Here is a 27,608-nt window from a genome sequence, read left to right on the forward strand (position 1 = left end):
TCACCTTTAGTTATGTCAGTTTTACTGGAGGAGGAGCAAAATATAGGTTATAGATAGAGGTTTAATGCAGCATTGTTGAAAAGGAAAGATTTTTGTGACTTTATAAGGCAACAGATAAAACTTTTTATGGACTTGAATGAACATTCTGTAACTAATATGTTCGTGGTATCGGATTCTTTGAAGGCTTACTTAAGAGGACAAAAAATAAGTTATACAGCTAAGGTTAAAAAAAAATGTCTGAAGCTAATTTTTTTGGAAAAACAAATAATAAAGACAGAAAAAAGAATTGCAAAATCGAGGGAAGGATGAACAAAGAAAAATATTGGATTTAAAGAAATTAAACCTTAATACAATACAAACATATAGAGTAGAGAGGGATATATGACGAACCTGACAAAAATATTACAAATTGGGAGATAGAGCACATTAAGTTTTAGCATGGGAATTGAAGACTGAGTATCGAGAAGAATAATGGCTATAAAAGAAGATTCAGGTCATCTTACTTACAAAACACAAGGTATTAATGATGTGGTTAATAAATTCTATAAAAATCATATAAATCGGAATCTTTGAAGGATGGGGATAAAATAGTTGAATATTTGTCCAAAATTACTTTATCACAGTTAAGCATAGAAGAGAAGACAGAATTTTACCAAACAATAGGGCTCCAGGGGAAGAGTTTTATAAAGAATTTAAATAATTATTAATTCTGATATTTATGGGGTTGTTAGATTAAATGGAAGATCTTTGGGACTTAGCTGAGTCATTTAAAACTGCATTAATAAGTTATTCCAAAAAAAGGGAAGGAGCCAATGCTTCCATCTTCATATAGACAAATTTCACTATTACAACATGTAATAAACTTGTTACAACATTTTGTCCACACTAATAGCTAATAAATTAGATAAATGTTTACCTAACTTGATTAATATGGACCAAACAGGTTTTATTAAAAATAGAAGATCAGCGGATAATATTGTTAGATTTTTAAGTTTAATAGATATAGTTCAGAAAAGAAAAATACCATTAATGGCATTAACTTTAGATGCAGAAAAGGCATTTGATAGACTAGAATGGGATTATTTACTTAGAAGGATTTTGGAATTCAGACAAATTTTTAAATCATTTTTGTTAGAAAGATCATCTAGACAAGGATGTCCATCATCTCCTTTTTTATTTGTTTAGCAACAGAACCATTAGCTGAGGTGATTAGAAGTGATAATGAGATTAAGGGCTTTAAGATACATGATAAAGAAAATAAAGTTAATCTTTTTGCAGATGATGTAATACTGTATCTTACAAACCCTGAAAGCTCATTACAAAAAGTCAATGATCGATTGGCGGAGTATGGGTTATTATCAGGTTACAAAGTAAATAGTGATAAAAGTGAAGTGATGCCAATGATCAAAACAACTATGTTCAAGTTTAAGAAAAGGACAAAAATTAAATGGCAGATTGGTGGAATTGAATATTTAGGAATTAATGTTGATAAGAATTTAAATCATTTATTTAAATTAAACTACATAATTTTATTGAGGAACATTAAGGAAGATTTATTAAGATGGAAAGATTTGCCAATTTCTTTAATAGGAAGGATTAATTGTGTGAAGATGAATATCTTTCCTAGAATACAATACCTTTTTCAATCTTTACCAATTTTTGTACCAATAATATTTTTCAAAATAGATGGTGAATGGAACTATTTAATTGTATACCATGAGAGAATAATGTACAATTTACAAGATCAACCAGAAAAATTTGATTGGATTTGTAAATCTTACATGGATTTTATTGCTACAACTTTACCTGAGGCATCCACCACACCCCCATCCAACCCACCCTAATTAGTTATGGTTTAAGATTGTAATGTAAATGGTAATTAATTAATTAATTAAGGTATAGGTTTATTAGGCAGGCTTTTTCTTTTCTTTCTTTTTCTCTACATTTTTTGGGGAGGGAGGGGGTGGGGGATAAAATATATAAAAACTATTTTTGTGTCAGAGTTTTTATCATTTTTGTTATGGATAAATACTGTATACGTTGTGACGCAAACGGAAATAAAAAAAATTTAAAAGGTATAAACACCATCAGATAAAAGTGCCATAAATGAATGCAGATACAAGTCTCATGAATTTTAAGGGTCATCTACTTTTATCCAACATTGTTTCTCCTCCACAAAATAACTTTGTTCTGCTTTACTTTACAGTACTTAAAATGTAATAGATGAATTTCTTACCCCATAAAGCAGCACTTTTATAAATTAAAAATAATTTTTGTACATTTTCAAAGTTTAATTAATTTTCTGTTTATTCTTAGAGCTTTACAATTTTCATTTGCCTTGTGAGACCTTCAGCTCCCACAGCACATATCTCAAAATTTTATTATTTTGTTTTAAAACTCAATACAGATTTCATACTTTAGTGTGTGACACAAAGCTTTCTGCACTTCAAATAAATAGAATCACATAGAAAGAGTTACTGCTCTGATATATGATCATGGCTGATTGTATTCCCCCTTCTCTCTCTCTCTTCCCCCCCCCAAAAAAAAAACTTTCTGCAATAATTTTTTTAAATTATGATCAGGATAATTTGCACTGAAGGATCAAGAACAAATCACTGCAGAAAGTGAACTATTTTATAAGTCTCTCAACAGTATGCTTGTTCAACTTGTACAAGTCCAAAAATGTTGATGCCAGAAATCTAGACCACCTGAGAATCCAGACTTTTCAAAGTCTTAGCTTTTGCGTGCATGCGTTACAGATGTAGAGCTGTAAGAGCAACCATGCAGAAATGTAAGAAAAAATATTTTTTGTACTTTGTATTTTATATTTTAAAAATGTCTGTGAATGAACTATCAACATTTACCTGCTTATTCTCCTTAAATTTGAATTTTAAAAGTACAGCGCAAAAATATAAACCAACCCAATCCTCGAGGGGTCTGGATTTTAGGACATTTTCTTTACTATATTAATTTGCTGTAGATATTTGGAGGGAGATGTAATGTACATAAATATTGGGAGACTTTGGTAAAATTAGAATAGGTTACATACATACACACATTTTAAACAGATCTTATTTGAAATACTGAAGAATTCATATTCAGTGAACTTTACAGAAACTATGGAGATATGCACATTTCAAAAGTAGCTGCTAATTGAAATTATGTCATCAAATGAATCGACTGGAGTCAGGTTGTCTGTGTTGAACATTTTTACAAGGCTTCTGACCTTTCTGCAAAGTGCACAGAAAGGTCATTCCAGAGAAGTTTGTTTACCTAAGACAACAGATGGGAGCAAGAGACTGACTTCTATTGAATGCTGGAGAAGATGGGGGGGTTTGCAAGTGAGAGACTCACATGGGCTTTCTAGCAGTTGGAAGATGAAGAGAGGAACAGTCACAGCTGAAGCAAGCAGGAAGCTTCTTGGAATTGAAACAGAAAGCTCTAAGTGGCAGATGGCTGGAAGTGCTATCTGTCTGATGTTTCTCTTGGAATAAGTGAAACAGAAAGGAACTTTGTGGTAGCCTGAAAGAAAGAGGTTATCATCTGGAGAACCCTGATGGGGCACATTTCATCAGCAAGACATTGAGGTGACTAATGGTGGTACCTCAGTTGTGGAAATCCTGGAACAACAAATCTCTCTCTCTGCAACCCTACAAGAACCTTCCTGAGCGGTAAACATTTACCTTTCAAGCACCAAAGCCTGTTGAACTTTATACATGTTGAATTCTGTGCACAGTATAAGAATTCCCAGCAACCAGTGAACTTGGAAGAATGAGAAGTGAGATTGAACTGTGAACCAAAGAACTTTTCTTAAATTTACACACACACATCATACAAGTGCACTTAGAATTAGAAGGGAGTTAATTTGGGTTAGTTGAGTTAATAGAGATAAGTTAAAGTTTGATTCTGTTTTCATGTTTAAAGGTAATTAAAAACATTTTTGTTTAAGTAACCATTTGTCATGGTGAATATCTATTGCTGCTGGGTTTTGGGGTCCTTTGAGCTCGTAACAGAGGCACCAACAATAATAATCTATTGTTCTTTGAGTAGTTGACTGCATGCATATTTTCAGCATAATTTAAAAATTACAAATTGATCTGAGGTTCTGCACATGTGGAACTGGGGTCCATTTTAAATTAAGGTCAAGGTTAAATAAAAATGGAATTAAGGTTTAATTGAAATTATTGTAGGGAGTGCGCAGGAAAAGGGGGAACGAGAGTTAAGGAACTACCCAGGAGCAAAGGGACCAGTGGGCTCACTTCATGAGAGAAAGGAAAGCTCTGCAATATTGTTAATAATGACCACCCCATAAATTTTATTCATAGGATATGGACCTTTCCAGCAATGGTTGCATTTATTATCCATCTTTAACTGCTTTTTATTGGTGGCCGTAGCAAAGAGTTAACAATATGGATGAATTTAGAGTCATATATAGGCCAGTCAGAGCAGGGATGGCAGATTTCCTTCTGTGAAAGGTACTATTTTTATTAAATACATTTCAAGATATATTTAATTACTTGAATCAAGGATTTCTGGCTACCACAGTGGGATTAAAACTCAAACCACTGGTTTAATGTGCTAGGATTGTGGTTGCTTGTCCAGTCCAATCACTACCCTATACAGTATATGCCAATATCTTCAACTTGGATCAGAATGAAGGGACAGAGACTTAAATAAAAAGGAAGAGGGCATTCAGATGCTGGGGCTTACAAGAGAAAATTGAATTAGACTGCATTTGAGCTTGAGAAGATAGAAAGGAATGACGGTGCAAGGAATATGTGGGCAGAGGCAGAATGGGAAGAAGGAGGGAGACATTAAGATGATGTTGGCAATGAATTTATTCTCTCTAGGAATATAGACATACATACAGAACAGTAACAGCCCCTTCCAGCCCACAAGTCTGTGCTACCCAATTACACCCAATTAACCGACAACCCCCGTATGTTATTTAAGGGCGGGAGAAAATTGGAACACTCAGAGCAATCCCATGCTCAGACATGAGGAGAATGTAGAAGTTCCTTATGGACAGTGCTGGATTCTAACCAGGGTCTCTGGTGCTGTAACAGCATTGCGGTAAAACTATGCTAACCGTGCCACTAAGTGCAGGTAAATTTCTTCTTTGTTGGGGATATGCAGAGGGTTGGAAGTTTAATTTAATTTTTGTTATCAAATACTAGTGAATAGGGAATTTTATTCCTTTCTCTCAAATCTGCTCCCAGGACATCTATGATGTCTTCCTTCTTCGGAAAACATGGATTCCCCTCAGCTCTCACCTGCATCTCTATTTTCTGCCCTGCCCTCTTTCTCTCCAACGCTCTCCCCCCCCAAAAAAAGATGCAATATGAACAGGGTTCTCTTTGCCTTCACCTACCACCCCCAGCATGGAACTTGTTATTCTCTGCAATTTCTAGCCTACAACAGGATCCCACCACTAGACACATCTTTCCCTCCCCTCCATCCGTGATTCCCTCATCTATTCATCCTTTCCCACCCCATGGTAACTAACCCCATGACTGCATGAAGTGCTATACTTACACCTCCTCCCTCACCACTATTTGGGTCCCCAACCAAGTAATTTGTGAATCTGCAGGGGTCATTTACTGCATACAGTTCCCCTGATGTGGCCTCTTCTACATCAGAGAGACTGGATGCAGACTGGGAGATCGTTTTGTTGAGCATGGAGCTCCCGGTTGCCAAACATTATAATTCCATACATTACTGCCACACTGACATGTCTATCCATGTACTGCCAAATCAAGTCAACTGCAAATTGGATGAATAACACCTTACATTCCATCTTGGCAGTCTACAACCAGATGGCATTAATTTTAACCTATTTCTTTCAACACCTCCCCCAATCTCTTACCATAGCCCTCTGTCTCCTTTTCTGCAGCTCCTCAACCTCTTCCTTCTATCATAAAGCTACCCTTCTCAGCCCTCCGCCCATCACTTCTCAACTTCTTTCCCTTCTACCCTCCAACCTCTATCCTCACCTGCTAGCTGTGCTCCTTGCTCTTAACCCCACATTTTTATTCAGCCATCCACTTGTTTTTCCAGATTCCTGATGAAGGGCTCAGGCCTGAAACATTGATTACCTTTTACTTTCTATGGATGCTGTGTGACCTGCTAAATTTCTCCAATATTTTTGTGCACTGCACTCAAATCCAGCATCAACAGGTTTTCTTACTTAACTAGTGAATAGGAGACAGAGTTCTGACATAATGTTCAGTTTTTTCCTTAACTGAAAACTGCGATGTAATATGGAGGGAAAAAAATTATTTATTTTCCTTTGAAGCTCTGGCTGCAAACTACACCAGCAGAATTGTACAGTATGTTGATAGCACCACCTACAGGCTTAACACACTCAGATAACCATGAGTAAACTCAGTACAAATATTCACTAATATTTATTCTAGATCAGTCGTTCCCAACCTTTTACTTTCCACTCACATACCACTTTAAGTATTCCCTATGCCATAAGTGTTCTGTGATTAGTAAGTGATCGCTTAAGGTGGTATGTGAGTAGGAAGGGAAGGTTGAGAATCACTGCTCTTGACCCAATTGTTACTGAAATATTTTGCATGAGAAAAATTGTTATTGGCCCATTTCCTTTGGAGCTATGAAACTGTGCACATAACGAATCAATTTGGAATGACTAAAACAGTGGTTTTCAAACATTTTCTTTCCACGCACATACCACCTTAAGCAATCCCTTACTAATCACAGAACATTTATGGCATAGGGAATACTGAAAGTGGGATGTGAGTGGAAAGTAAAAGGTTGGGAACCACTGTTCTAGATTATCAGATTTTAGTTCATTACATTTCAATTCTGCATGGAAAGTATAGCATGACAGCAAGTTATTCACAAGTTAATATTAATTCCATTTCAAGAAAATAACTTCTGCAATCTAGCTCTGGAAATGACCTTCTGTAATCACTATACCGGGTAAATTTCAGGACATCTAACTATTTAGACATGACAACCAGAAATCATTTCCCCTCTCAATAACAGGATTTTAGATACATCACAGTTATTTAGTTCGACAGCTTTGAAACAACCATGTTGGCCCATCTTGTCCATACCAACCAAGCTGGTCCCATTTGCCTGCATTCGGCTTAAAGTTCCTCTAAACTTTTACTTTCCATGCTTAAATGTCTTTTTTAAGTATACTCATTATCCACATTTCTACCACTTTCTCTAGCAGCTTGTTTCATATACCCACTACCTTTTGTGTGAAAAAGCTGACTCTTGGATCCCTTTTAAAACTTTCCCCACTCACATTAAATCTGTGCCATCAAGCTTTAGATTCACCTACTCTGGAAAAAAGGCTATGACTATTTACCTTATTTAAGCACCTTATACAAGCCTCTGTTCGGTTCCCCTTAGCCTCCAATGCTGCAGGGGGTAAAATTCCAGCCTATGCATCCTCTCCTTACAATTTTAAGCCTCCAGTCCCATCAATATTCTTGCAAATCTTTTCTGCACCCTTTTGAGTTTAGTGACATCCTTCCTATTGGTGAGCTAAACCACACAAAATGCTGTGTGTTGCCTCAACATCCTGAACTCTTGTATCATGACCTCCTTGCTTCCGTATTCGATGCCTGACCAATGAAAGCAAGCATGCCAAATGCCTTCTTCACAACTGCATTGATACTTTCATGGAACTATATGCCTGTTCTCCAGGTCTCTTCGTTTAAAAAGATTTCCCAAGACCTGATCATTTACTGTGCAAGTCCTGCCTTTGTACAATAAAAACTAATTAGTTGTAAATTTCCTACCTACTGCTGCATTACTCAATAGTAACATCTCCCTGGACTGCTGAGTTGAAGTGAATTAATACCACCCTGTGTCACTTGATCTCCATTGCCCCATCAGCTTCCTGTTGATCTGAGATTATCAAATCCAAATGTCCAAATCACCTGACTCCAATTGCCAGGTGCAGCCTTCAAATAAAACCCCTGAAGTCTGCAATACTATCAAGTGCAACATGCCACACTTGTCCGAATTGAGTTCTATATGCCACTCCTTTACCCATTATTACAACAGGATTGAGATGAACTGGGCAATGTTTTTAATTACATATTATACTACCAATTTTGGTGTTATCCACAAACTTAATAACCATGCTAAATATATTGCCATCCAAGTTGTTAATAGAGATGACAAATAACAGTGGGCCCAGCACAACCCTCTTGTTTCTCCCTCTGTCTCCTTCCATCAACCCAATTTTGCACCCAATTGACCAGTTTACTCGAGATCCCATGGATCTGACCTTCCAGACCAACCTATCATGCAAGACTCTCTCAAAGGCCTTGCTGAAATCCAAATGCACAAACATTGATAATCTAGCATGTTAGATTAGCCAGGAGTATACATTAGTCGGGTGAGGAGGAATGGAGTTGATATTGAGATAGGCCCTTTCAAATTTCCTTGTAAAATGGGGTTAACCAGGAAATTTACTAGATTGAACTCAGGTACAGGGCTATTTGAAAGGGGCGAACCGGGCAAACCCAGTCAAAATCTACCTGGGTCCCAGACCTACCTCAGAGGTGGTCAGGGAACCCAGTAAAACTTAACCGGGTGTCCTCCTCCACCTATTTGAAAGGGGAAATGACTTACCTGGTTATTTTAGAACTTTAAACAGAAAGGGAACAGAAAGAACACAGGAAAACGGGGATTCCGTGTGGCTGCGTGACACGTCATTCACCATGTCATCACAGAGGTGGTATCTACCCCTTAACTTGCCACGTTGGCGATTTAACAGGTAGGTTAGGCTGCTGTTTGAAAGGTGCAGGCGGCATACACTACTCAGTAAACTCACTGGGTCCTAGGAAGACTACCTGGGTGCTGCAATTTGAAAGTGCCTACTAGTGACTTCATTACAAAATGTAAGTGATACTTCAACAATTTTCTCATGCAACTTGAGTAGTCTTGTTGCTCATACAAATCTAACAAATAATAAAATCCAATTAATAGATTTCACACGGTGTCTGTTCCTCTTATTATGAATGTTTAGATAAAGCATTGCAATAATTTATATGGTGCAGTGTCACTCTATCCACCCACAGCTGAAAACATCCCATATAAGGGCAGCCTTTACACCTAATTTTTGGAGAATTTGTCTGATCAGAAAACTCTGAAAATACTCAGCAGGTTAAGCATCATTTATGTGAAAGAAAAACAGAATTAATTTCCAGTTAATGCCATACAATCAGTTGCCAAAGGCCTAACAACAGATTAGGCAACCAACTTGCAGAGTGATTCCATTCAGTTTGTTGGCTGGCCCCAAGCTTCTGTTTTTCCTCATATTCTGAGTCTTTGATTTATAGCCTCTAACAATATCTATGCTACCCTTCTCCCCACACCACCAACCCCCCCCCACCCAAACTCCAACAAAGCCAACCCCCACCTCCCAACCAGATTTTCAATCTCTTGGACTCAAGATCAAACTCCATAATTTTTGGAAACTCACCCTTGTTTCTTGGAATTGCAGCAAGATTATCTGCATTAAATCCTTTTTTTCCTTTTACAGATTTTGCCAAATTCACTGTATATTTAAACCTTTTCCTTTGGATTTTATCTCTACAATAGCTATGATCTGCATTTCACAGTTTTGACATGTCCATATGCTTTCTCTCAAATGGCCTTCCCATCTATTAACCAGGCAGTTCCATAAAAATTGAATCGCCTTGGAAACCCTGGCCTCACCCTATCAGGAATATTTGTTTTGTTTTATTCATCCCTCCCCCATTCTCCCTGCAACTTAAAACAAACTCATTCACTCAATTCTCCATTCCCCCTGCAACTTGAAACAAACCTGTTCACTCCATTCTCCAGTTCTAATGATCTACAACATGAAACATTAACTGTTTTTCTTTTGACAAATGTTACCTGACCGGTTAAGCATTTTCCAAACATTGCATTTGCATTTTTGTTTATTTTCATTTGCAAACATCACTGGCATGAAGTAAAAATACAATACTGGAGAAACTCAGCAGGCCAATGTACTTATGCAGCATAGATAAAGATGCAAAACCAATGTTTCAAGCTTGAGCCCTTTAAAACATGACAAAATGTAGGCAGACACCTGAACAAAATTTTGTCTTCTTTCCTCCAGCCCTCCATCCCCCTCCCCCTGCTTGTTTGGGCGCTTGCCTATATATTGTCATGCCTTGATGAAGGGCTCAAACCTGAAACATTGGCTATGTATCTTTAGCTTTGCCTTGTAATGTACACTTTTTGACCTGCTGAGTTTCTCCAGCATTGTGTTTTTACTTCAACCACGGTGTCTGCAGACTTTCATGTTTTACTTACCACTGGCGTGAAACAGTCTTTCTCTCCAGCTCCCTTAGCGCTTTGCATTATACTCAGGGATTATGAAACAGCCTCTCATATTGAAGGCATGGGAGGTTTGCAGGTACACATCTTAATTTGTCAGAACTGCAGCATGTAAAGAGGCATTGACTTGTGTAGGAATCAAAAACATACCCAACCCTCACCTGCAGAGCTAATAAGATTACAGAATCTAGAAATCTTTTTGCTTTGAAATCATTTCAGTTACCAACTGTAGACATGCACAATGCCAAAAATTAACATTTGTAGTTGTGTGAACTTCCACTGATGAGCAAAGATTTTCAGTTAATACCCAAAACCAACAAGCAGAAAGATGAGCAGGCAATGCAATCGTCTGTTTCTAAGATATGACTGAAGGTCTTGGAAGATATGGATTTTAATCAATGTATTCCAGTACTGGATTGAAAATAGATACAAGAGACAACTCTAAATTACACAGTTCAGTGTTTTCTTGACAAACTTATTTTTTTTAAGGTAAATGGCCAATCTCACTGTTTGAGAGCATTTCCTGGATAAACACAAATGCCCTATGTTGTTATGCCTCATAACATTCGTGCAATGTCCCAGTTACTAGGTATGCATTTGCGTAATGCGATATAGCATCCAGAGAAATAAACATAAATTTGATGATGCAGTATTTCACATGCCAAAACAATGTAGAGTCTAATTAGAGTTTCAAGAACTATTGCGTGCTCTATTATGAATAACTTCATCCTAAAAAGCAATATTACATAGAAAACGCCCAGTTAAGAAGCACCCACTTGTATCATTAACAGAGACAAGAAATGGAAAAATAGCTTAATTAGACAAGTGACAGACGGAAAACCTTAAAAGTCACCTCTTCAATTTTGAGTTTATCAAGAGTTTTGCAATAGTTCAATAAAAACAGTGATGTTTTTGAGCTGCATATCCCTTGATACATCTAGGCCCTCATCAATTTCATTATTTCACTAACAGCATCATCCAACTCCAACATGATTCACATGGATGCATCTGTGTTTTCTTGCAACCATTTTTATCCATCCAGTTGTTATTTCCTACCCAAGAATCTCCCTTTGGGCTCTTCTTTTGTTCATCTGCCCAGTCTCTCCCAGCAACATCTTTCAAAACATGTCAATTTCTAATATAAAAGGATCCTTTGATTAATAAAGAAGTTACACTCCTAATGGCCCATTACAATAACGAAGGTGTTTCCCACTAGTTTCAAAGCAAAATTTCTGGGTGCTTTCCAGAGGTCAAAAACATCAGTGGAAAACACCTAAAACCTGAAAGATACACAAGCACAAATATCCAAAATAATATTTTATTAACAATCAAATCTAATTCTGATATAGTAAAGATAAAAATGTCTTTTCACAGTACTCAAATTATACAAGATCTTGAGGGATCAAGATAAGGTGGACTCATGTTGTGAGAGGATCTAGAACAAGGGCTCAAATCTCAAGCTAAGATCTTGCCCTTGCAAAACTGAGATGAAGGGAATTTCTTCTCCCTCAGATCCATCCAGAACTAGAGGTGCCATTCTGGATCTAATGCTGGATAATGAACCTGCTTCACTTGGTGGGTGAGCATTTCGGAGGCAGTAACAACTTCCTGAACTTTAGGATAGCTATGGACAAGGACAGGGGCACACAAACTGGTAAATTTTTAATTACCATGGAATTAGGCAGGAACTTGGGAGAATACATTGGGATCAAATATTTTCAGCCAAATGCACAGCAGAAATGTGGAGTATGTTTGGGGACCACATGGATAGGGTCCTAAATAGATTTGTCCTGGTGAGACGGGGAAAAGATGGTAAGATGCTGAAGATCCAACTGCGCTGGGTAGGTCACGTCTACAGAATGGAGGACCATCGCCTTCCCAAGATCGTGTTATATGGCGAGCTCTCCACTGGCCACCGTGACAGAGGTGCACCAAAGAAGAGGTACAAGGACTGCCTAAAGAAATCTCTTGGTGCCTGCCACATTGACCACCGCCAGAGGGCTGATATCACCTCAAACCGTGAATCTTGGCACCTCACAGTTCGGCGGGCAGCAACCTCCTTTGAAGAAGACCGCAGAGCCCACCTCACTGACAAAAGACAAAGGAAGAAAAACCCAACACCCAACCCCAACCAACCAATTTTCCCCTGCAACCGCTGCAACCGTGTCTGCCTGTCCCGCATCGGACTTGTCAACCACAAACGAGCCTGCAGCTGATGTGGACATTACCCCTCCATAAATCTTCGTCCGCGAAGCCAAGCCAAAGAAGAGTTGATAAGAGACATGGGACAGGTATTCAAGAGGAAGAAGGAAGCATACACAAGGTTTAGGAAGCAAAAGTCAGGAAAGACTCAAAATAATTATATGGTAGTTAATCGTTGCCCATTTCATTACCCAGAGCTTTTTTAAGGCACTTAACTAAGGTGTCAAGAGATTCCTATGGCTAGAATCTCCATGGAGAAATTAATGTAAGATTATAACTTAGGGGGTCTAAAATTACCTGATTTTAAAAAATATTTTTGGGCAGTCCAGGTAGTTCATTGAATCATTTTTTTGATGGAGAGTCTATCCCGTCCTGGGCACAAATTGGGCTATTTTTGATAGATGAAAAGATAGCAGAGGAATTTATTAACAAATGGAAAACTAAATTAATTTCAAAGAAATCAAATAACCCTATATTAAAACAAATATTGCAAATTTGGAAAAAAATAAATCAATGTATTGTATTAAAAATTGGGATAACTCCAAAAACACCTTTGACCCAAAATAATTTAAAACCTTTGACGATGGGTAATGAGATGCTGGACATCTGGTGCCAGAAAGAGATCAGATATATCAAGGGGTGTGTGTGTGTGTGTGTGTGTATATAAAATAATTTTTAAAAATATTTATATGGTAGCCAGAAAGTTATAACAGCTAGAAGAGGGCATAAGAAGGCCGTGGCAAGTATAATTAAAGAACCCCCTAAGGCACTCTAAACATAAAGATCCAAAGAGTGATGCTAAGACCGGGCAACATGTGCCTGAAGGCAGAGGAGTTAGGGGAGGTCCTAAATTAAAACTTTACTTCAGTGTTCACTTGGGAGAGGGACCTTGATCAATGTGAGGTCAGTGTAGAACAGGCTAATGTGCTGGAGCATGTCAAGGTTGACAAAGAGGAAGTGCTGGATCTTATTAAAAATATTCAGATAGGCAAGTCTCCAGGATTGAATGGGATATACCCCAGGTTACTACAGGAAGCAAGGAAAGATTGTTGTGTCATTGGCAATAATCTTTGCATCCTCCCTGATCACAGGAAAGGTACCAGAGGATTGGAGAAAGGCAAATGTTTTAGAAAGGAGAAGAATCCTGGGAATTATCAACCTGTTAGTTTTACTTCAGTGATGCGAAAACTATGGGGAGGTTTCTTAGGGACAGGATTCATGTCCATTAAGAGAAGCATGGTCTTCTCAGGGACAGTTAGCATGGGTTTGTCATGGGGCAAGTTGTACCTCACAAGCCTAATTGAGTTTTTCGAGGAGGTAAAAAATAAATTGATAAAGGTAAGTCAGTGGATGTGGTGCATATGGATTTTAGTCAGGCATATGACAAGGTCCCCCACTGTAGGTTCATGCAGAAAATCAGATGACAAGGGATCCAATGAACCTTGGCTACTTGAATTTGGAATTGGCTTGCCTGCAGAAACCAGAGGGAGGTAGCTGATAGAACATATTCTGCTTAGAGGTTAGTGACTAGTGGTGTTCCACATGGATCTGTGCTGGGACCTCTGCTCTGTGATTTTTTTTTTAATGACTTGAACGAAGAAAGGGGCAGTAAATTTGCAGATGACAAGAGGTATGGATAGTATACAAGGTTGTCAAAGGTTACAGCAAGATATAGACAGGATCCAGAAATGGACAGAGAAGTGCCAGATGGAGTTTCATCCACATAAGTGAGGAGTGATGTGCTTTGGCAGGTCAAACCTGAAGGAAGAGTATGTGATGGCAGGTTTCTTAACAGTGTGGAGGAACAGAAAGATCTTGGCGACCAGGTCCATAGATTGCTCAAGGTTGCCAAGAAGGTTGATAGGAAAGCCAGTAAGATGTTTGATGTGCTGTCCTTCATTAGTCGGGGGATTGAGTTCTAGAGTCATGAAGAAATGTTGCATCTCTATAATGCCCCTTTCATACTTGCATCCCACAAAATCGGCCGTTCGATGTCCTAGGATAGGAATGGAGGTTTGGCTTTTCACGCTTGATCTCTCCTAACTTGGATACTGAATGTTTTCACTCTTGCAAGGAGCCATCCCCGGGGTTAGGACTGTTCTACCCTCTACTGGTACATCATGACACATTGAGCGATGGTGGACCTGCCCTAAATCCTGATCAATGTTTTATGATCTTATATTTGAACAAAATTAATCATGTCTAATTATACCATAATTAGCTTTATATACAACACAGTATGAGCCCTTCAGCCCATTGTTGTGCTGACCTAAATAAACATTTATAAGGGACCATGGGAAAGTGCAGACAATAAATAGCTATAGCAGACAATATTTTTATACATGTAGGAAAGTTGGTAGTGCTATACCGCACAATTTATACAGCGTGTGAAAGTTGGTAGTGCTATCTCATACAATTTATAAATAGCATGGGAAAAAGCGATGGCGGACTTGCCCTCTCGGAATTTTGTGCGGCAGAGAAAGGGCTGTGTGTACGGCTGCATGCAGGGAGCAGTCATGAAGGGGTTTCTCTGTCGCATGCCATTCTGGGAAGTCAGGTCCACCATCGCTTTTTCCTATGGTCTTTATAAATTGTGTACTATAGCTACCAACTTTCCTACGCTGTTTAAAAATTGTTTGTTATTGCTATTTATTTCCTCTTTCTCTCTCCCCTGCTATGACTTTCCCACAGCAAAGTTTATACCTTCATTTCAATCTTTTCTTCCTTCATGTTTCTGCACTTATGCAAAAACTTGGGTCATTTCAATCCCACGATACAATTTCCTGATTGCAACGCCAGTGACTGCATTGTTCTAGGGGTTGAGGCAGTAAATCCCCGGTGGGAGATGACATCATCCTGGATAAGATTTTCCTTTCACACTAAGACACTTTAAAGGCCGATTGGCCGTTAATTCCTGGATCACTTGAAAAAGTGAAAAAGGCTTAAAACTCTGGTTAGACCACACTTGGAGTATTACATTGGGTTCTGGTCACCCTATTATAGGAAGGATGTACATGCTTTAGAGAAGGTGCAGAAGACATTTACCAGGATGTTGCCTAAATTAGAGAACATGTCTTGTGAAGCAAGATTGACATAGCTACGACTTTCTCTTTGGAGTAACAAAGGATGAGAGCTTACTTAATGGAGGTCAACAAGATTACAAAGGCCATGGATAGGATGGACGGCCAGCATTTTTTTCCCCAGGGCAATAATAGCAACTACCAGACATCTGTTAAGTTGAGTGAGGGCAATTTTAGGGGAGATATCAGAGGCGAGTTATGCACCCCCCAACAGAGTGTATTGCCGGGGTGTTGGTGGAGGCTGGTAGAGACTTTCAAAAGACTGACTTAGACATGTGGATGCAAGGAAAATAGAGGGTTATGGGAAGGATTAAACTGTTGCGGTTTGCAAAGACATTATGGGCTGCAGGGCCTGTACTGTAACAATTAGCAGAAGCATAATCTTCAAGACAGATGCTTGATAAGAGGGTGAGTAGCTGCCAATTGCAGAGATGAAGTGCATTCATATCAGCCATGATTTTATTGAATGACAGAGCAAATACAAAGGACTGTGTGGTCTATTTTTGCTCTTAATTCGTTAAGAATCATGGAGGCAAGAAGATGAGTTGTCATTGATGTTCAGATATCAGTGATACCTGTAACTCTGAACTTTATGATATGTGCAATATTGAAAGCAATCTTCCTTTTGTGACTGCTCCTGGCTGATGAATGAGAGTCAAGAATAGTACCACTGGACATCTGGGCAACTCAGCTTTCACCAAATTGATCAAGCTCACTGTGGCAAAGCATAGCATTTTACATTATGTGGAACTATTTAAGGCTGCACTCCATTTTAGAGTTGTCGTCTTTGAAGTATGGCCATGTGAAAAGGAGTTTTTTTTTCTGATGGAGATAGTGATGTGATGTGCTACTGGCTTCTTGGTCTTTTCATGAACTCTGTTGTTCTTTTGCAAGTTCTTCAAGTGATTCCAGTAATATGTCTACATCATTCTGGTCTACTTCAAAGTCAAACCCATTTACCTACAATAATTATTGAAAGAATTTTTCATGTACATAAATTCATAGTTGTTACAGCAAGGTTGTAACAATGAAGTAGTGTTCGACTGGTCTGGTTTTTTTTTTAGCAAAACCTAGACATTGTCGACCACGTCCTCTACATTTATTGGATACCTAGAAACATTGCTCTCAAAGATCAAGGCAATACACAATATTGTTTGACAAAAAAAAAACAAAATCATAATCCTTTAAGAGTAGTGCTGTCATCCAGGCCTATTTGCTAAATCATAACATGACCAGAAGATTTTCATCTGATTATCCTTTTAGAACCAAGAAGTAGATTAAAAGAGGCTCTGCTCCAAGGAGAAAAGCAAGGCAACCTTTGGATGACTTGAAGTCTGGAGCAGTTTGCTTGAGCTGTCTTGTTTACAAAAACCACAACAAATCCAATCCAGTGAGTCTTCTCTCAATCAGCAAAGTTGCTTTCCATTCTATTAAGTGGAAACTGGTGCATATTTGGATTTTACCAGGACCACTCAGCTCAAGTCATGGCTTAAGTATGAATAAAGTCTACCCTTGACCGGGCCAAGCAGTATTTGATCAGGTATGGCATCATAACCTTCTGTAAACTGAATTCAATGAGCATCAGAATACTTCACTGGGTAGAAGTGAGAATGTTGGCTTGGATCAGCCAAGATTTTAATTGATGGTGCAGCACCCTCAATGACCAATCTTGCACACATATATTCTGTTGAGCAGATTAAAACTATGTCAAAAAGTTGTAAAATAATAGATTTTTATGGAATGCAATGAGAAAGTTAAGAAGCCATAAGTGTACAAACTTAATAACTGGCATTATAATAATTGCATTTGCATTAGCTGGTCTTTAAAAGAGAATAAATAATATAATCACTAACCTGCTCCAGGGGTATTTCAAGAACACTGTTTAAAGCTGGCTTCCGTCCTATGAAAACTCTCAAGCAATCTGAAAAATGTGAATTAAACAATAGTATATTAGGTAATACTCTTACTGATGCCTTAAAAATGCCATACAGGCTGTGTTCATACAGCACTTACCAGGAAAAAATGCTCCATGTCTTCAAAAGCTTGGCATGAGGAGCATTATGAGATGACATTTTTTTTTTTTAAATCATGTGTCAAATTAGCGGTAACAATTCAGCATGTTTGAAAGTTACAAATTTCATTAATCTGAACTTGATCTCATTTTAATAATACTGTATACAATAGAATATACTTGGTAATTATTACAGAATTCTTATACAAATCAACAGCTGTATAAACAAATACTGAAATCATTATACAAGGACTTGATATTAAGCATGACTGTTTCACTGATAATTTCAGAATTCATTCACAATTCTGAAATGGTGATAAACCACCCCATGTAGTCCTTCTGAAGGTTGGATCGAGAATTCCAAGATATACAATGAGCAACAACGAAAAGATGGTAACACATTTCCAAATCAGAATTTCTAATTTATACTAATATTCTCATGTACCTATTCTCCTGTCCTTCTGGTGATAAAGAATGTACATTTGGAGGCATGGAGTCATACAGCGTGCAAACAAGTCCTTCGTCTTAACTTGTCCACATTGACTAAAATGCCACACCCACACTAGTTCCACCTGCTTGCATTTTCATATCCTTCTAAACTTGTGTATCTAAGTTTTTCATAAATATTGCAAAAGTACATGACTTAACTCAATCAGAAATTGTCATGAACAAGTCACCAAATTCATTGTTTTGCAGCAGAAGCACAGTGAAAACATTCACATAAACTATAAAAATTAAAATAACACACAAAAAGTCAAAGTAAGGCATCCTGGAGGATAGAAGCTGCTTTCTTAAGATGTCCTCAGTGGAGTAAAGACTGGTACCTGTGATGTCGCAGGCCGAATTAACAACCCTCTGGAGCTTTTTGTTGTCCTGAACTTTGGCACCTCTGTACCAGATTGTGATGCAACCAGCCAGAATGTTCTCCACAGTACACCCGTAGAAGTTTGAGAGTCTTCAATTACATACCATTATCTCCTCAAACACCTCTCAAAGTATTGATGCTGGCAAGACTTCATGATTGCATTAACATAGAGGCTCCATTAACATAGAGATGTCGACACCCAGGAATTTGAAGTTCTTGACCCTTTCCACTACAGAGCCCTCAAAGAGGATTGAATTGTGTCCTCCTGACTTCTTCCTGAAGTCAACAATCATCTCCTTGGTTTTGTTAATATTAGTGCAAGGTTGCTGGTGTGACACCACTCAAAAAGCCGATCTATATCCCTCTTGTAAGCTTCCTCATTGTTCTTTATGATTCTGCTCAACAACTGTGATGTCATCGGCAAATTTGTAGATAGTATTGGAATTGTGCCTGGCCTCACAGTGTACTGTGAGTAGAGTAGTGGGCTAAGCACGCAACCTTGAGGCAAACCTGTGTTGATAGTCAGAAAAGAGACACTGTTTCCATTCTTACTGAGCAACCTCCAGTTGCTTGATCCATATGTTTACTACTCTTTGTGGAAAAAAATTACCCTCATGTCCCAATTAAATATCTCCCCACTCATCTTAAAACCATATCTGATGGTTGGTTCCCCTACTCTGAGCAAAAGACTGTGCATTCACCCCATCCATTCATCTCATAATATTGTACCTGACTATGAGATCACCTCTTACATGCATGCACTCCAAGGAATAAAGTTCCCTCTTCAACCTCTCCCCAGACCTCATCTCCATGAGTCCTGACATCATCATAAATCTTCTTTGCACCATCTCAAGCTTGATAACATTTTTCCTTGAACAGTGATTAAAACTGAAAAAACTTCAAATGTGCTAGCATCAACAATATCTTGTACAACTGCAACACGACTTCCAAACTTCTGTACTCAATCTTTTGACTGTTATAGGCCAATGTGCTAAAAGCCTTTCTGACCACCCTATCTAATTGTGATGTTACTTTCAAGGTATCATGTATCTGTATTTCTATATAACTCTGCTCTACAACATTCCCCAGATCCCTACCATTTACTGTGTAGGTCCTAGGTACATTAGACTTCCCAAAATGCAACACCTCACATTTCTCTTATTAAATTCCAGCAACCATTGCTTTCCCCAAGTGATCAAGATTCTGCTGCTATTTTTGGCAAACATCCTTACTATCTACAATACCAGCCACTTCAGTGTTCAGTGCAACATAGTCAAGGAAATAAACTGTAATACATCTTATAAATAGTACATGAGATAGCCACTGAATCTCAAAATGGTGGTGGTTGTGGGAATAAATATTGAGGGTGGTTGATGGAATGCAGACCAAATGTGCAGTTTTAGTGTCAAACTTTGAAAATTAGACCTGTGTATGCCCAGACTGAGAACATTCCATTAAACTCTTGACAAAAAGAATAAAATCCCAAGAAGTAACATCATTGAGCAGAGATGACTGATCTCAAATAGCCATCTTTCTTTACAACTCCAAATAATTGAGAGTGTTTCTACTCAATTCCCATTGGCATCAATTTTACAAAGTTACACAAGGCTACATTTTTTTTTACTTGTTCAGTTAAATGCTGACATTTAGCTCTTTCATTCACAATTAAGCCAAAATTGAAATTAAACCTGACATTGAGTAGTTCACTTAAAATTCAATTGAACATCAGCACACAGGTGAGCAAGCGTTCACTGATAGTGTTGTTAACATTGTCACTATTTTGCTTCTAACATAGCTACTAGGACAAAACCTAACTAAAACTGGCAGAGGTTTAAAGGGTTGACGAGGTTAATTGGGACATGAGGGTAATTTTTTTTGCACAAAGAGTCGTAAACATACGGATCAAGCTACTGGAGGTGGTAGACCACACTCAGTATGAGCCCGTGGATAGTAATTTCTCTGTATTTTTGTATCTACAGTTATCTAAATGCATGAAGTGCAAATTCATATTGGACACTAGTAATGAGATGACTTCTGGTTAACAGTGAGAAACCAACTAGAAGACTGACAAATGGAATTCAGTACAAGAGATTAAAAGTAAAAATTTAATTAAAATAATCTTGTGGCATGGTTTAGTATTTGGTTGGAAGGAGGTTGAACAAAATAAAATTATCTCCAAAGATTTGCTTCTGGATTTCAGGTTTTACAATGTACATTGTTGATTTTAATGAAAGACGAGGAGAAAAAAAATTGCAAAAGAGCGGGGTCGTATGAAATCGGAGTCATGAAAAATAGCATTTTCAAAAAAATAAAGAACACATGTACAATACCTGCATTTACAATCATCTTTTTTTTATTTCTTACAATCATCATTTAATTTCTTAAAAAAAAGCAATCGAGTGTTTATTGCCTGAATGCAGCATGTTGCTGGAGGATTTTTACGTCATCCACATCCTGGGTCTCCAGCCAACATAGGCTAGCCTAGAGGTACTCAATGGCTTCAAACACAATATCTTTTTCAATCTATTCCTTGTAAGATTCCTCAAATTTTTTTTTTAATATTTAAATGCTTTGGTGAAGTTTTTAATGGAATAATAAAATGATAAGGGTGTCATTACAGAAATTAACTTGGAAGGATGCACGAGGAGGTTTGCAACGTCCTAATTTTCATAATTATTATGAATCAGAACAGTTGAAATTTATTGACAGGATGTTTGAAGTGGATAAACCTTTGATATGGGCTAATATTGAGTTATCTCAGATTGGGTGAGAAGAAGATGGATCAGTTTATTTATAGATGGAATCCTCAATTATTAAGTAACTATAATTCACCTGTGTTGAAACATTTAATGGATTTATGGTATTAAAAAAATGAAGCTATAGGTACTCAAGGTAAAATTCCAGGTCAAACCCCTTTGTTTCAAAATAAGCGTTTTCCTTTTATACTTAATAATCAACTTTTGAAGTTGTAGAATCAAAAAGGTATTAAATTGGTAGAAGATTGTTATAAAATATTCTTTATTTCATTTCAAAGAATGAAAGAGAAATATGAAACATCTTCGAATGCTATTTTTTTCTTATTATCAAATAAAAGCCTTATTGTTGGATAATTTTAGGCATACATTGCCCAAATTTGAAATTTAGAAAGGATTTATATCGGAGATGTATGCTTTCTTACAGAATAAAATGGATGTTCATAAAACTAGATTAAAATGGGAAGAAGATTTGGCTGTATCTATTTCTCAGGACAAATTTATGTGAGGATAGTATGACTATAATTGTAAATGTAAGGTATCGATTGGTTCATTATAATTTTCTTCATCAATTATATTTAACACCAGAGAAATTAAGGAAATTCAAGTTTATTTCCTCGGATTTATGTTTTAGATGTCATAAGGAAGTTGGCTCCTTTTTACATTTTACTTGGCTATGTGAGATGGTGAAACCTTTTTGGAATAGATTTAAGGAACTTTTAGAAATTATTTTTAAATTGAAGGTTCCACTTGATCCTTTAGTATTCTTGTTGGGTTATTTTAAGAGATTGAGTTTGGAGTTAAAACTAAATATATTTCAAATTGCTTTTTTGAGATTGAAAATGTTTGGCAATTACTTGGAAAAAATTAGACTAATTTGAGTATTCAGTGATGGCATTTGAAAATGAGATTTTATATTCCAATGGAAAAGATTTCATATAATTTACATAATAATAATGTTTTTTTTGTTAAAATTTGGAGCCCGTATTTGGATTATATAGGATTGAATCATTAATCTCCTTTTCACACATTAATGGTGTTGTTCTGAACCATGGCAACTGATTGATGAGTTATGTGATCTCCTCTTTCTTTTCTTTTTTGGAGGTAGTTTAGAGGGGGCGGGGGGTTGTAGGAGGTATTACCTATTTAAAAATATCATGTATGTATTGTTTTTTTTCTTAAGCTGTATTTTTTATTGTATGGTTTATCATGATTAATAAATAAAATTTTCAAAAATAAAATGGCTTCAGACACTTACGGGGGGTGAGGGTGAAGGTGGAGGCTCCTTACTGCCATCCTCCTGTGGTTCAGAAACCAGTGCTATAGTAATGTTACAGATGATCTTGGAGTCTGTCAGATGCTCATATGTTGAGGATTCGTAATCAGCAAAGAACCACTGGTGAAAATCCTCTTTGCTAATTTGAAAGACCCTCTGTGCCTCACCTACCATTACATCTGTGAAGCTGTAGAATTCTTGTTCATCATCTTAATCTTCTTTGATGGATTTTTGTGAAGACCCTTTCCCAGCATTTTTCCCCACATGAGGAGCTGACTGCTACCCAGCCCTTCTCACTTAAATGGCAAACTTCTTTAACATTCATGCTTTTCAGATAGTTTTCCAGTGTTGTTGATTCATCTACAATTCTACAAATTAATTCACGCCTGTAATTCTACTTGAAACCGAAGATGATCCGCTGATCTAGTGGCTGGATCTTAAATGTAGTGTTCTTTAGGAGGCAAGAAACTCTGATCTTTCTATCGCTGCTTAATAGGTTGGCAGCTGGCAGTTGGGCAGGACAGTTGTAAAGCAAAAAGAGCTTTGAGTTCTCGCTTTTGCTTACACAAATGAGTGCGGACAGCAGGGACAAAGGTTATGAAAAACAAATCCTCAAAGATGACACTAGTCATCCAAGCATTGCTGCTATGCCTGTACTCGAACAGTAACAACCTGGGGGCATGGCAAGATGGCGTAGGGAACAGACGCGCCTTCCAGACCTCTCCTGACTCTGATTTATTGTTTTGTCTTTAAGTGCCCGTTAAAGTTCTTTTAAAAGTTTATAAATAATAAGAGGTGTTGGATTAGTGCCTAATGGTTTATATGCAAAAAAAAAGGGTAAAAGAAAACATCAACAGACTGTTAAAAAACATTTTCCGAAATTGTCTGAGCCTACTTGTTTACAAGAAGCCAGGACTCAGCGTAGAATGGATCCAGAGGAAGAAGTACAGAGTTCGGCATTGAAACTCCGTTTTAAGCCGGTGAGGCTCTTTGAAGGTCGCATTCAACAGCTTTCAGACCAAAGAGCTGGACGGGTGCCAGTATTTCACACAACGGCCACTGTGAGTGCTGTTACTCAGACTTTGACAGTTGAATCAGCTGGGGCGCCACCAGCTGGAGAGTTAAAGAGCTGTCATTCGACTGCTACAGTGGTGGCACTGCAAAATGCATCTTCAATTACAACGGTTTTTCCAGACATCGATTCAGTGAAGATGATTAAAGAGATTTGGCTTAAAGATAACTCTGATCTTCAGTCTCCTGGCATTGCTGGGGGGACTTTGAGAGGGATTTTTATACGAAGTCAAACTGCTAGAAAAGATACTAAATTAAGGGAAGGGACAGAAGATCCCGTGGTCTCTAAGGAACAGCAAGACCCCATTATGCCTGAATCAACTTCTGTTGACATGTCTGTTAAGGATCTTGAAGATAAGATATATTCTGTATCGAGTCACTTAGCTAATTTTGTGAACCTGTTTATTTGTGAACCTGTTTATCTGCTTAGTTCTTATTATTACTTTCTCTGTTCTATATATTTGTAATGTATTATACTGGCATTTCTTATTAATAAGTCTTCTATGTTTTCCTCAGAAGTCTGTCTTTGCAGGTCCACTGGCTGATCACCTCATATCCAGGTTCATGTTAAATTGGGGTTCCACTGTAGTTAAAATTATCACAATCTGAGGAAGTAATTCATCCATTAATTAAACTATTTTCTTCATCTTATGAGATGAGGGGTTGCATCAAATTTTGTGTGCAAGTACAAGTGTAACCAAACAACCTATTTAAAATGTTTTAAAAACCAGAAAAATTGTGTTGTCATTTAGTTGGAGAAGCAACACCTGTGTAAAGAGAAAGCGAGTTAACATTTCAGGTCAAAGTCCCTGCATCAGATTTGTGCTTCCAACAATTTGTTTTTTAATTTCATATTTCCAGCATCTGCATTTTTTAAAATCTTCAACAATTGAAATATTGATTTTCACTCTGGGGACTGGAATGAAGATAACTTAAAATGTTACAGGAAGAAGACTGAACAAATGCTGAGCAATTAAAAGAACAGAGAGATGAGAGCAAACATGAAAAATACAGATAAAATGATGAAGAAATATTTTGCTATGATGCATAAAATGCAAAACAAATTGGACAAGGCTGGTATGGAAGTGGTACAGGACAGAATGGTGAGAATGGAAAATGAGACTGATACTTTGGGGGTAAAGTTGATTTATTAGAAAACTTTGGTAGAAGAAATAATATTAAAATTGTTGATCTTAAAGAAGATAAAGAAGGTAACGATCCGATAAGATTTTTTTCAACGATGGATTCCAGACATCCTGGGACCAGAGAAATTTGAAAATATTGAAATTGAACGGGCACAGAACTTTGAGACCCTGGCCTCCACCAGATCAGAAACCAAGGTCTATATTGATAAAATGTCTTCACATTGGTTCTAGCAGCACAAGGAGCTAAAGACAGACAAAGTGCACTGGAATTTCAAGGAACCAAGATATTTTTCTATCCTGATACATTCGGAATTGTTGAAGAGAAGAAAAGAATTTAATACGGTGAAACACGCCTTATGGTAAAAAGACGACAGATTTGTTTTGTGTCATCCTGCCACTTTGAAGATTTTCTTGTGAGGATAGAACAAGTTCTTTACAGATCATGTCCATGCAGAAGAATTTGTGGGAATAGTGCTAGGTAATCAGCAAGAGGGAGTTTGAAAATTCTTTGATGAATAAAAAGTGATTTTTAATTTTCTGTAAATGCAAGATTGCTATATGGTCAACATCAGTGGGGGGGGGGGGGTTAGAGGTGAAATGGACTGACTACTGTCGACTCGTGTGTATTTGTGGAAGATGCCACAACCTGTGTGTATTATTTAAACAACATTAAGGGGGGGGGGGTTGTTATTTTAGTTTTGCCCTTTTTGAATATTATAATTGTTATAAATATAAAGTTACTATGTATAATTCTTTTTCTTTCCTGGATTGCCAAAGAGGACATCCCTTAACATGGTAGACAACAAATACCTGAATTATCAAGGAAGTGCGAGGAGAGAGGTGAAGGGAAATATTGCTGGATTTGGACTAAGTTAAATATCAATGAATAAAATACTGAGCTTTTTAAATTTTAATGTTAATGAGTTAAACTGACCTTTTAAAAAACTAACATATTAATAAATGAGAGTAGACATCTTTTTTTAAACAAGAGACTCGTTTAATTGAAGCAGAACATCAGAAATTAAAGAGAGACTGGGTGGAATATGTCACAGCGTTTTCATTTAATTCAAAAGCAAGGGGAGTGGGAATCCTGATAAAGAATAACCTTCCAGTTGAGATGCAAAATGTAGTGATTGATCCTGCAGAAAGATATATTATGGTACATGGTCAAATTTTTCATGTCTGAACTCTTATGAATATATTTGATGAAAATTTTATACAAGAAACATTTTTTAATTTGGCATGAGCACATCAGAATATTTTAACATCAGGGGATTTTAATTTTTGTTTAGACCCAGTTTTAGATGGATCGACGTGACTAATAACAAGGGCAAAGGGAGAAAAAGCCACTGACATTAATGAAAGACTTGAATTTAATAGCCATATGGAGAAAGATCCACCCATGAGAGATATTATTCTTATTATTCAAATAGACGTGATTCTTATTCAAGGATAGATTTATTTTTAATATCAGCACATCTCCAAGCTAGAATTAATCAAGTTGATTATAAAATCAAGAATTTTAACTGATCATTCACCTTTATTAATGACAGTTACAATGTTAGATAAAAAGAATCAATTTATAGATGGAGATATGATTCAATATTATTAGTAAGGCCAGATTTATGTGATTTTGTCAGAAGGCAAATTCAAATTATTCTAGAAACTAATTCTAATTAGGTTATTTATTGAGATGTGATGAAAGCATATTTTAAGAGGACAAATTATGTTATATTTCTAAATTTAAGAAGGATTATATGAAGAAGTTAGACCAATGAGAGAAAGAGATAACATGTTTAGAAAAAAGGACCTGCAAAGACAGACTTCTGAGGAAAACATAGAAGACTTATTAATAAGAAATGCCAGTATAATACATTACAAATATATAGAACAGAGAAAGTAATAATAAGAACTAAGCAGAGATATTATGAGTTAGAGAAGAGGGCCTTTGCCAGTTGAAAGCAGAATAAGTTTCAAGAATGATTAATGCAATTAAGTTGGAGTCAAGTGCAATTTTATTCTAAGCTTTATAAATCGAAATTGCAGATAGATGATGTTTTGTCAAAGTAAGGCTAAGTGTAGCAGTGGCTTTAGATGCAGAAAAAGTGTTTGAAAGATTAGAATGGGACATTTTGTTTAAGGTGTTCAAAAGATTCAGGATGGGCCAGGTATTTGCAAATTGGGTTAGAGTTTTATTTGATGAACCTAAAACTAAAGTTGTAACAAATGGGCAGGTTAGAACACCGTTTCAGTTTACTAGATCACTGCAGGATTATGTGTGTTTTTGTGACTTTGGACACAACCCGTAAAATGGAGGGAGGTAGTATTGTATTTTCAAACAACACTTATTAGGAGAGTTTTCATCTATATCAATATAGTTTTAAATATGGGAGTATATATTCTTTGTATTTTTACTAGTATTTTTTCTTTATCTGGATTGCTGGAGGAGATGTGTACTGGCACATGAAATATTATTTACTGGATTAGAGCAGACTTGCAGGGTGGGATGAGGGGGATTGAATATGTTTTATCAAGATGAGCAAAGTAATGAAATTTATAAATTTTAATGTTAATGGGTTAAATAATACAATAAAAAGAAAGGGTTTAACATATATTAAGAAAATGGGATTTATGTGGTCTTTCTTCAAGAAACACAATTAACTGGAAAAGAACATTTGAAATTAAAAAGGGATTGGGTTGAACATGTAGTGTCTTCTTCATTTAATTCTAAGGCAAGAGGTGTGGAAATTTTGATTAAAAAATCTTCCAATTAAAATTCAAAATATCATGCTAGATCCAGCAGGGAGATATGTAATGGTACACTGCCAAATATTTTCTGAATTATTAACTTCTTAAAATCTGTA

General features: G+C 37.0%; 1 protein-coding gene across 4 annotated transcripts in view; it reads right to left on the bottom strand.

Moving 5' to 3' along the window:
- The window catches only part of LOC138763735 (guanine nucleotide-binding protein G(I)/G(S)/G(O) subunit gamma-12-like), a 104,509-nt gene that overhangs the window by 50,850 nt on the left and 26,051 nt on the right, over window positions 1-27,608 (bottom strand). For all 4 annotated transcript variants that reach the window (XM_069938414.1, XM_069938411.1, XM_069938413.1 and 1 more), the window contains exon 2: window positions 17,477-17,544. The gene's annotated coding sequence lies outside the window, so the exon portion shown is untranslated. The remainder of the gene's footprint in view (window positions 1-17,476; window positions 17,545-27,608) is intronic.

This window comes from Narcine bancroftii, chromosome 5 (genome assembly GCF_036971445.1).
Source record: "Narcine bancroftii isolate sNarBan1 chromosome 5, sNarBan1.hap1, whole genome shotgun sequence".
NCBI lineage: Eukaryota > Metazoa > Chordata > Chondrichthyes > Torpediniformes > Narcinidae > Narcine > Narcine bancroftii.